General features: G+C 39.8%; 1 pseudogene; it reads right to left on the bottom strand.

Moving 5' to 3' along the window:
• Positions 1 to 704: 704 nt before the first annotated feature.
• On the bottom strand, positions 705 to 7,913 carry LOC125472457 (annotated as a pseudogene).
• Positions 7,914 to 9,357: the final 1,444 nt, after the last annotated feature.

Below are 9,357 nucleotides of genomic sequence, written 5' to 3'. Positions count from 1 at the left end.
TGGACAACTCCGGTCGAGAGATGAGACTCTACCGAATTCGAAATCCATGATAGGATCATGCTGTTGCAGCGTGCCCATAGGGCATAATCACCTGGTTTTTTATCTTCGGGAGGGGGTTTAATGGATCCATCAATGAATCCAATTTTATTTTTGGCTCGTAATGCATGAAGCATAGATTTGCTCCAAGAGGAATAATTGGTGCCATTCAATCTTTCAGAAACAAGAAAATGGCCAGGGTGATCTGAAGGATGAATATAGTATGGATGTGATAAATCCATACTAGGATTGTTGTTTGTGTTGGCGTTGGGTGTTGGATTGTCTGTCATGGTGTTTGTAATTTTGCTAGGGTTTGATGAAGTGGATCGAAGAGCCTGTGTTGATACCAAATTAAGAAAGAGCTAGGTAGTTCCTGGGATTGACATATGAAGGAAATAATATGGCTGAAATATTTCAAATATTGAACAGAGGGTAAGTGGCCCATATATATACAAATACAAATAGAAAAGTCAAACCCTGATTCCAATCCTATAAAGTCGTGATCCACAATTCATGGAATAACCTTCTCTAGTTTAGACTAATACAATATTATACATTAATTACAATATATTCTTAATACTCTGCACATGATTAATTATTGATCTCATAAACTTTGCAAATTTTACAAAACATAAATTGTGTTTTTATTTTTTTTATTTTTATTTTTGTTGGAAAAAAATCCATTGCCGGACTACAAGTTCATTGAATTGCACAAAAAAGGTAACCAGATAAATTAAAGAACATCCATTTGTATTCCCAAAGACATGAAACGCGTCCTCTTATTTTTCAAACACCAAAAGTAAACCTAGTTGTATACTAGTTTTGCAATGAACTCATCGATGTTTTTATCAGAACTTCCACCTTCATCCACTGCCGTTGTAGCCAACATTTTCCACTTCAAAGCGTTCATTCGAATTTCCGTCCCTCTATCCCCTTCCAATATTTCCCTCACACAACGTGCTATTTCTTCTTGTCTCACTATTCCATTCTCATCAGCTGAAGCTGTAAGCCCCATTTTCCACACATCCATAATAAACCTGGCATTGGTGCTTTGGTCAGTCCACTGCGGCACTGCCACCATTGGAACACCCAAACTCATAGCCTCCAAAGTAGAATTCCAACCACAATGTGTCACAAAGCATCCCACAGCCTCACGTGCTTAAACCTCCAACTGGGGGCACCACGAGACCACGAAAGCCTTCTCCGATGTCTTCTCTACAAATCCTTTTGGTAGCTTAGCCGCTTCTTTTTCTCTAACCACCCACAAGAAGTAGCTTTTGCTCCTCTTCAAACCCCGACTTAGTTCCTCCATTTGCTCAGCTCCCAGTTCTGCTAAGCTGCCAAAGGACACACATAAGCTACAGACTCTTTTGGCTTTGCATTTAGCCATTTCATACAGGCATCAGTGTTTGGATTAAAAAGACTAAAGCCATATTTTGTGTCATCTTCCCGCCGCTTATCCAAGTACTTTGATGGTATGGTTGGACTGATCGTCCTCAATGGCCAAAACTTTGCCATCCAATCCACCACCTATATATGCACAAACAAATCAAAACATCAAATATAAGCTTGGAATTAAATTTAATGTTTGTAAGCTCAATTACTCTCTTTTTACATGAATTCAGTTTCATTTCATTCGGAAAACGCTCTCTTTTTCTTAACAATGTCTTTGTCATTTGATCCAATAACGAACTTCCATGAGATAGGAACAACTTTATTGCAAGTACCAGTAGTTATTAGGGTTAATAACTATTGGAAGAAGCACATAGGTTAGTATAAATCCTAGTCGGCAAGCACATGGGTGTATGTACCTGCCATCATTACAACTATAGTCATCATTGCCATAAAGGAAAGACAGCAAGGGTGTGCACTCTGGAAAGGAATGTTGCATGTGATTGCTGACTCCTGGACAGCAGGGAGGTCATTTACTTTGTATTATTGCTGTATGTGTGCTGTTGCATCCGGTTACAAAGGTGTAAAGCTTTCTTTGTATTGTGTATAAGTATGCCTTCCCATAAGGCTTTCTATGATATGAAATGTATTACAATTCAAATCAGAAAAATCAATATGGTATCAGAGCAGGGAATATAACCTGCTTCTACTTTACTACTTGTTGAGCGTGTTCATCCTCCAACATGGCTGAAGAAAATCCATTAAGATCAGATGCTGAAAGTTCACCGGTGATTTCATCCGGGAATATGCCTGAGATGGATGTTAATCCAAATCAAAGGTTAAGCTCAGTTCTGTTGAATGAGTTTAACTATTTGCCTTGGTCAAGAGCTGTATCCCTCGCTCTAGGTGGAAGGTCCAGGTTAGGGTTCATAAATGGGAGCATCGAAGTACCTGATGCTTCCTCACCAAACTATGAATCCTGGCTTAGCAAAGATCAACTGGTTATGTCGTGGCTCATCAATTCCATGGATCGCAAGCTAGCTGAAATATTCAGCTATTCGGAATCCTCATTTCAGCTATGGGAGACTGTCAAGGAAATGTATGGCAGTCAGAATAATGCTGCACGAGTCTTCCAACTGAAAAGGGACATATCCAATCTTCAACAAGAAGGTAAACCATTTGTGCAACTCTTAGGGAGCATGAAAAGCATGTGGAATGAATTAGAAACATATCGTCCTCATACGATCGATGCTGCTGTGATTCGCAAACGAGCAGAAGAAGACAAGATATTTTAACTTCTGTCTAGTCTCGATTCGGAATATGAAGATCTACGAAGTCACATACTCATGAACTCTGAACTCCCTTCCTTCACCAGTGTATGTGCAACAATCCAACGTGAAGAAGTGAGGAGGAAGGTCATGAACATGAGTACAAAGGCTAGTGTACCTGATGCCAGGGCGTACCTGACCAACGAGAGGAAGTACAAGGGAAAGCACCCACATTTGAAATGTCAACACTGTAACTCTACCGGTCATGTCAAGGAAATGTGCTGGATTTTACATCCAGAATTAAAACCGGACTTCATGAAGGACAACAAGGGTACACAAAGGATGAACCGTACTGTACATCGTGCCAATCATGCTTCTGCCTCTACTTCTAAGGGGTCTGACACATTAAAAACCTTCACAGCAAATCCTGCTGAACTCATGAATGAGTTTGCACTGTACTTTCAAGGCAGGAAAGGAAGTGCTGGAAGCAACCGAGGAGACAACTTGGAAGAAGAAAACTCGACGGCTTTACTAGGCAAGTTTGCTGGTTTCCTGGAGGACTCCAAAGCCATACCCCAAGAAGACATGCAAGGTATCATGAAAGCTTTTAAAACTGCTCTTAATATAAATATGTTGCATGATTTTTGGGTTGTGGATTCGGGTGCCACAGATCATATGACCAACCATATATCTAAGCCTAATAAGTTTGAAAAATTATCAAATTCCTCTCAAGTTTCAACTGCAAATGGGGAGAATGCGAGAGTTTTAGGAAAGGAAAAAAATAAACCTAATGTCTGATGTTATTGAGTCAGTGGCCCTATATGTTCCTTCCTTTCCATTTCAACTCCTTTCTGTGGGTAAAATCACAAAAACCTTGAACTGTTTGGCCATATTCTCCCCTCACAATGTCATTTTTCAGGATTGTGCCACCAAGAAGACGATTGGTGAAGTGTTTTTCCTAGATGGTCTCTATTACATGTCAAAGAACAATCCCAGGGGGTTCCAAGTCAAGTTCAATCCCATTCAAGAGAACCAATTGTGGCATCAACGTTTAGCTCACCCGCCCCCAACCATTTTGTCGACCTTGTTTCCAAATCTAGGAAAGGATGTAACCTCATGTGAAACCTGCCATTTGTCTAAGGCCACTCGGTTCCTTTCAAATCTTCATTGTCCAGAACTAGTAGATGTTTTGAACTAGTCCATTCTGATGTATGGGGACCTATTAATGAATCTTTTGATGGTTATAAGTACTTTGTGATCTTTGTGGATGACTTCTCTCGAGTCACATGGTTATATCTTTTAAAGTATAAGCATGAAGTAATGGAAGTGTTCAAAGACTACCATAACCTTGTTAAAAACCATTTCTCCTCTCAAATCCAAACTCTTAGATCTGATAATGGTACCGAATACACATCTCATATCATGAAACATTATTTAAGCACTCATGGCATCATGCACCAAACAAGTTGCGTTGGTACACCTCAGCAAAACGGTGTCGCTGCACGAAAAAACCGTGACTTGCTTGAAAAAACTAGAGCTCTAATGTTACAAATGAATGTACCAAAGAGATTTTGGTCTCAAGGGGTTATGGTAGCTGCCTACATCATCAATAGACTCCCCAGCCGAGTCTTGGAGTTCAAATCCCCTCTTGAAGTTATGAAAGGCAACAAGATCGACCTCTCACATCTTAGGGTTTTTGGCTGCGTATGTTTTGTCCACATTCAATCTCATCACCGAGACAAACTAGATCCCAGAGCTGCTAAATGTATATTTCTTGGTTACTCTTCTTCACAAAAGGGGTACAAGTGTTATAATCCCCAACTGAGGAGATTACTTGTGTCCAAAGATGTTCAATTCCATGAAACTAACCCTTTTTTTGGCAAACAATGTGAAATGACAAGCCAAGGGGATAATGGTATTTTAGATGTGTTCCCACTGCCAAACGTCGAGCTTGAAGCCTCATCAGAACAAGGTCACAACCATGAAGTTACAGATGGTGACATTGATGGCTGCACCTCAGGAGATATACTGCACGAAGGTGGGGACAACCAAGATGATACTCACACTGAAATTCAAGGTGTCAATGGATGTGAGACACCTACTCCTGCTCCACGCCGAAATCCAATGCGTGCGAGACAACTTCCCACAAGGTTTCAAGACTTTGTCACCTACAAACCCACACATCCCATCTCCAACTATGTGACGTACAGAAGAGTGACACAGAAACATGCATCCTACCTAAGTAGCATTTCACGATATAGTGAACCTCAAAGCTTTGATGATGCCAACAGCCAAGGAGTGTGGAAGAAAGCAATGAATGAAGAACTTCAAGCCCTAGACCAACACAAAACCTGGACCATCACCAAACTTCCAAAAGGCAAGAAAGCCGTGGGCTGTAAATGGATCTACAAGTTCAAATTCAATTTAGATGGATCGATTGAGAGACACAAAGCAAGGTTGGTGGCTCGGGGATTCACTCAAACGTTTGATGTGGACTACAAAGAAACATTTGCACCGGTGGCAAAAATGAACTCAGTCAGGGTTCTATTGTCTGTGGCTGTAAACAAGGGGTGGTCCATGTACCAAATGGACATAAAAAATGCATTCTTGCACGGTGATCTCCAAGAAGAAGTCTACATGAAGTTGCCACCAGGGCATCCCCAAAGCAATGAACCTGACTTAGTGTGCAAATTGCACAAATCTATCTATGGGCTGAAGCAGTCTCCCCGAGCTTGGTACGCCAAGTTAAGCTCAGTACTCATCAGCGTTGGTTTCAAAAGTAGCAATGCAGATTCCTCACTCTTTGTTCGAACTGGAGCAGTGGGCAAACTGGTTGTACTGATCTATGTCGATGACTTGATAATCACGGGGGATAATCCTGACGAGATCTGCAACCTGAAACAATCTCTCAGACAAAGGTTTGCAATCAAAGACCTTGGAATCCTGAAGTACTTCCTTGGTATAGAAATGGCAACCTCTCACAAAGGACTATTCCTTAACCAACGGAAGTATGTCCTGGACTTACTCAAGGAAGCCAACATGATCGATGCAAAACCTGCCATCACCCCCCTCGACAGCAAAATGAAACCTACCTTGGATGGCACGCCACTCACGGATATCAACTATTATCAGAGGCTGGTGAGTAAATTGATTTATCTAACCATCACCAGACCCGACATCACCCATTCTGTGAGTGTCGTGAGCCAATTCATGCAATCCCCAACACTCGAACATCTGAATCTTGTTAAAAGGATTCTACGTTACTTGAAAGGTTCTGTTGGACGAGGTATCATCATGAAGAAGAATGAAAATACCCAAATCATGGGGTATTGCGATGCTGATTGGGCAGGCAACACCATCGATCGTAAGTCCACTACTGGTTACTGCACAGTTGTAGGTGGAAACTTGGTCACCTGGAAGAGTAAAAAGCAAACAGTCATCGCCAAGTCAAGTGCAGAAGCCGAGTATCGTGCCATGGCTTCAACTGCATGTGAATTGATATGGCTGAAGGGTCTTCTGTGTGATTTGGGTGAACCAACCACACTTCCTATGTCCTTATTTTGTGATAACCAGGCTGCTATGCATATTGCATCCAACCCAGTGTTTCACGAGAGGACGAAACACATTGAAGTTGATTGCCACTACATTCGGGAACAAGTTCAGTCACAGGTGATTCAGACACACTACACCCGCAGCATTGACCAACTGGCCGACATCTTCACCAAGCCCTTGGCCTCGCATCAGTTTCAACGTCTTCTGTCCAAGCTTGGCTCCATAAATCTCCTGGATCCAGCTTGAGGGGGAATATTGAAAGTACCAGTAGTTATTAGGGTTAATAACTATTGGAAGAAGCACATGGGTTAGTATAAATCCTAGTCGGCAAGCACATGGGTGTATGTACCTGCCATCATTACAACTATAGTCATCATTGCCATAAAGGAAAGACAGCAAGGGTGTGCACTCTGGAAAGGAATGTTGCATGTGATTGCTAACTCCTGGACAGCAGGGAGGTCATTTACTTTGTATTATTGCTGCATGTGTGCTGTTGCATCCGGTTACAAGGGTGTAAAGCTTTCTTTGTATTGTGTATAAGTATGCCTTCCCATAAGGCTTTCTATGATATGAAATGTATTATAATTCAAATCAGAAAAATCAATAAACTTTGATAAATACTGATAACTCTCTGTTTGAGTAGAATGAAAAGAAAATCCATTAGATAATGAACTATTGGTTTTGTGCCATCTTTGCGATGAATCAACAATTCAAAGCACCTATCTTACATATTCTTGATTGTTTTGCACTTAAGAAAAAAGTTAAACTACTTAGTATATCTATCCTCTCCAGGAATGAATTTGGAAAAGAAAAACCATGAAAATCGTTCAATTTAATCATGATGTTGCACATCACTACTAAAAATCATTTAATTTGTCAAAAAGTTGTCACGCTAGAGGTTACATGGTTCTCTTTGCACGGTTCCTGTGATCAATACTGTGTTTGTGTCAATTATTTGCTGCATTGGGCACAATACATAGTGCCTTATATTGAATGGATACTGCTTCACCCTATTAGTGTTTAATGTTGTTTAACGAGACGCAAACTTCTCATTTGCGTCCTTAATTTTGTAATTAAGGCCCAATTTTTTGGTAGTGTATATGCACAATCCCAACATGTTTATTGATCAATTACCTCTTCTTCCAGCTCATAAAATGTGTTGCAGAGGATCCAATCAGCTTTGTCAACATTAGAGAACTGATCATCCACAACCATCTTGAAGAAAGCCGGGTACGACCCAAAAGCATGGATGAAAGAAGGCATGTCTGAGGGCTGAAGTGGTGGCAATCCAGGAAGCAGAATTTCACAGTCAGGAGGCAGATGAAGTTTGAGCAGTCCTTGTTGGACATGGTAGTAAATGTTGTCCACTGCACAAGACTGAGTGAGAAAAACTGCCCCAACAATTCCAAAATTTTTAGCAACATCAAGAGGCCAAGGCATGAATGCATCGTAAACAATACAATCAACGGGGTTCCCTGAGCACGAAAGCTTTTCGAGAAGCTCGATCAATGTATTTGTCCCTACCTTCTGAAAGCTGTCCAAATAGGCTTCAGTGGTTTCAGCTTGGAGAATCCCACCTTCGTCGTAGCTGTCGGAAATGATTTCGAATGCAATGGAGGTGAATGGTGATCTATGCATGGTGCTGTGGAAACGGTGAGTACACATGAAATGACATATTTTCATGCATGAGAGCTAGAAGTCCAACTTTTCAATAAAACTTGGGCTATATACTTTTATTGAGATTGGTAATAGAATCCACTATATGTGTATTTTTTAACAAAACATATACATGAAGGCGCAAAAATACACATGAAATGACGTATTTTAATCATGCATGAGAGCTACCTGTCCAATTTTCAAACAAAACATGGGCATCAATCTCGAAATTTGACTGAGATTGGTAATAGAATCCACCACAAGTATCATTAATTGTTTCTTATTTCATATGAGAGCTGGGGGTGATTTGTGCGATTTTCCTGTCAAAATGTTTAAAGAACCGTGCCCTGCACTGGGTTGCAAAACTCCGAGTGTCAAATATTTGTGTGACGGTGACCACACAGATTGGATTAATGAATCTCAATCTTAGGATAAGGGATAGTAAGAAGCAACAGAACCTTGTATGAGAGAAATTAGTAAGGAAGAGGGAGAGAGAGAGAATAAATCCAAAAATTGCCGTCACAAATGGAAAGTATTGGTCAGTGGACAGGAAGGCAGTGAATGATGAGTTCGTAGCAAAACGGACAACGTGATAATTTTGAGTCGGTTGTAGTCAATGTTCATCAGGTTCAAGCTGTGATGTTTTGGTAGATATCTGAAAATTTTCTTATTAGAAGTAACTAGAAATTGATGCCCGCGCGTTGCTGCGGGATTAAAAGAATTATAAGTCATAGTTCTATCACTATCTTTCCAAAAGCATTTAAATTGAATTTCTATCAACAATCTGAAATTACACAATTGTAAACATAAAGTTAGGTGATCTAATGGTTAAAAACTATGTAAACCACCTAGTAGACATCAAAAAATAAAATGTACACGAAAATTAAGGACTCGATTTACCTCGGAGTTCACAAGATTAACTTAAGTAAATCTCCCCCTAAGATCCTTAGATGTTATTTCTGCTATGTATACAGGTATGTTAGAGAAGTTATGTTTTTATTTAAATATTTAAATATATTTATGTTTTTTTTTATTACCAATATTAAAAGTCAATTAATTTTGGCTTAAGGAGTTATCTCCCCTAAATATGAAACATGCAATTGAACCATTTTAGTTTTAATTGATTTTTGTTTTGTCCCGTTGTGGTTTTTATCTGTTTTGATTTCAATTGCCGTTATTCCTTGCGGTTTTGATTTCAATTGCTTTGATTGATTACAGATTGTAATCTCAATGTATTTTTTTATTATAATATATATTTATATACACACACACACCAACATATATAAAAAGATAGAAAGATACAAGTCATGCAGATGCAAAGAGACTAAGAGAGAAAGAAAAAATAATTTTACATATTGGTTTAATAGCAACATATCGAAAGGGTGTAAGTTTGAAGGTTCTTCCGTTGTGCAAGGAAGAACCTTAGAAGAAGAAGGTTTTGAGCTGTTTTATC

The sequence above is a fragment of a genome, unplaced genomic scaffold (genome assembly GCF_019419815.1).
Source record: "Pyrus x bretschneideri cultivar Hongxiangsu unplaced genomic scaffold, Pyrus_bretschneideri_v1 Contig7, whole genome shotgun sequence".
In the NCBI taxonomy this organism is placed as follows: Eukaryota; Viridiplantae; Streptophyta; class Magnoliopsida; order Rosales; family Rosaceae; genus Pyrus; species Pyrus x bretschneideri.
The sequence above is the reverse complement of the archived record's forward strand: the minus strand, read 5'-3'. Positions and strand labels throughout refer to the sequence as shown.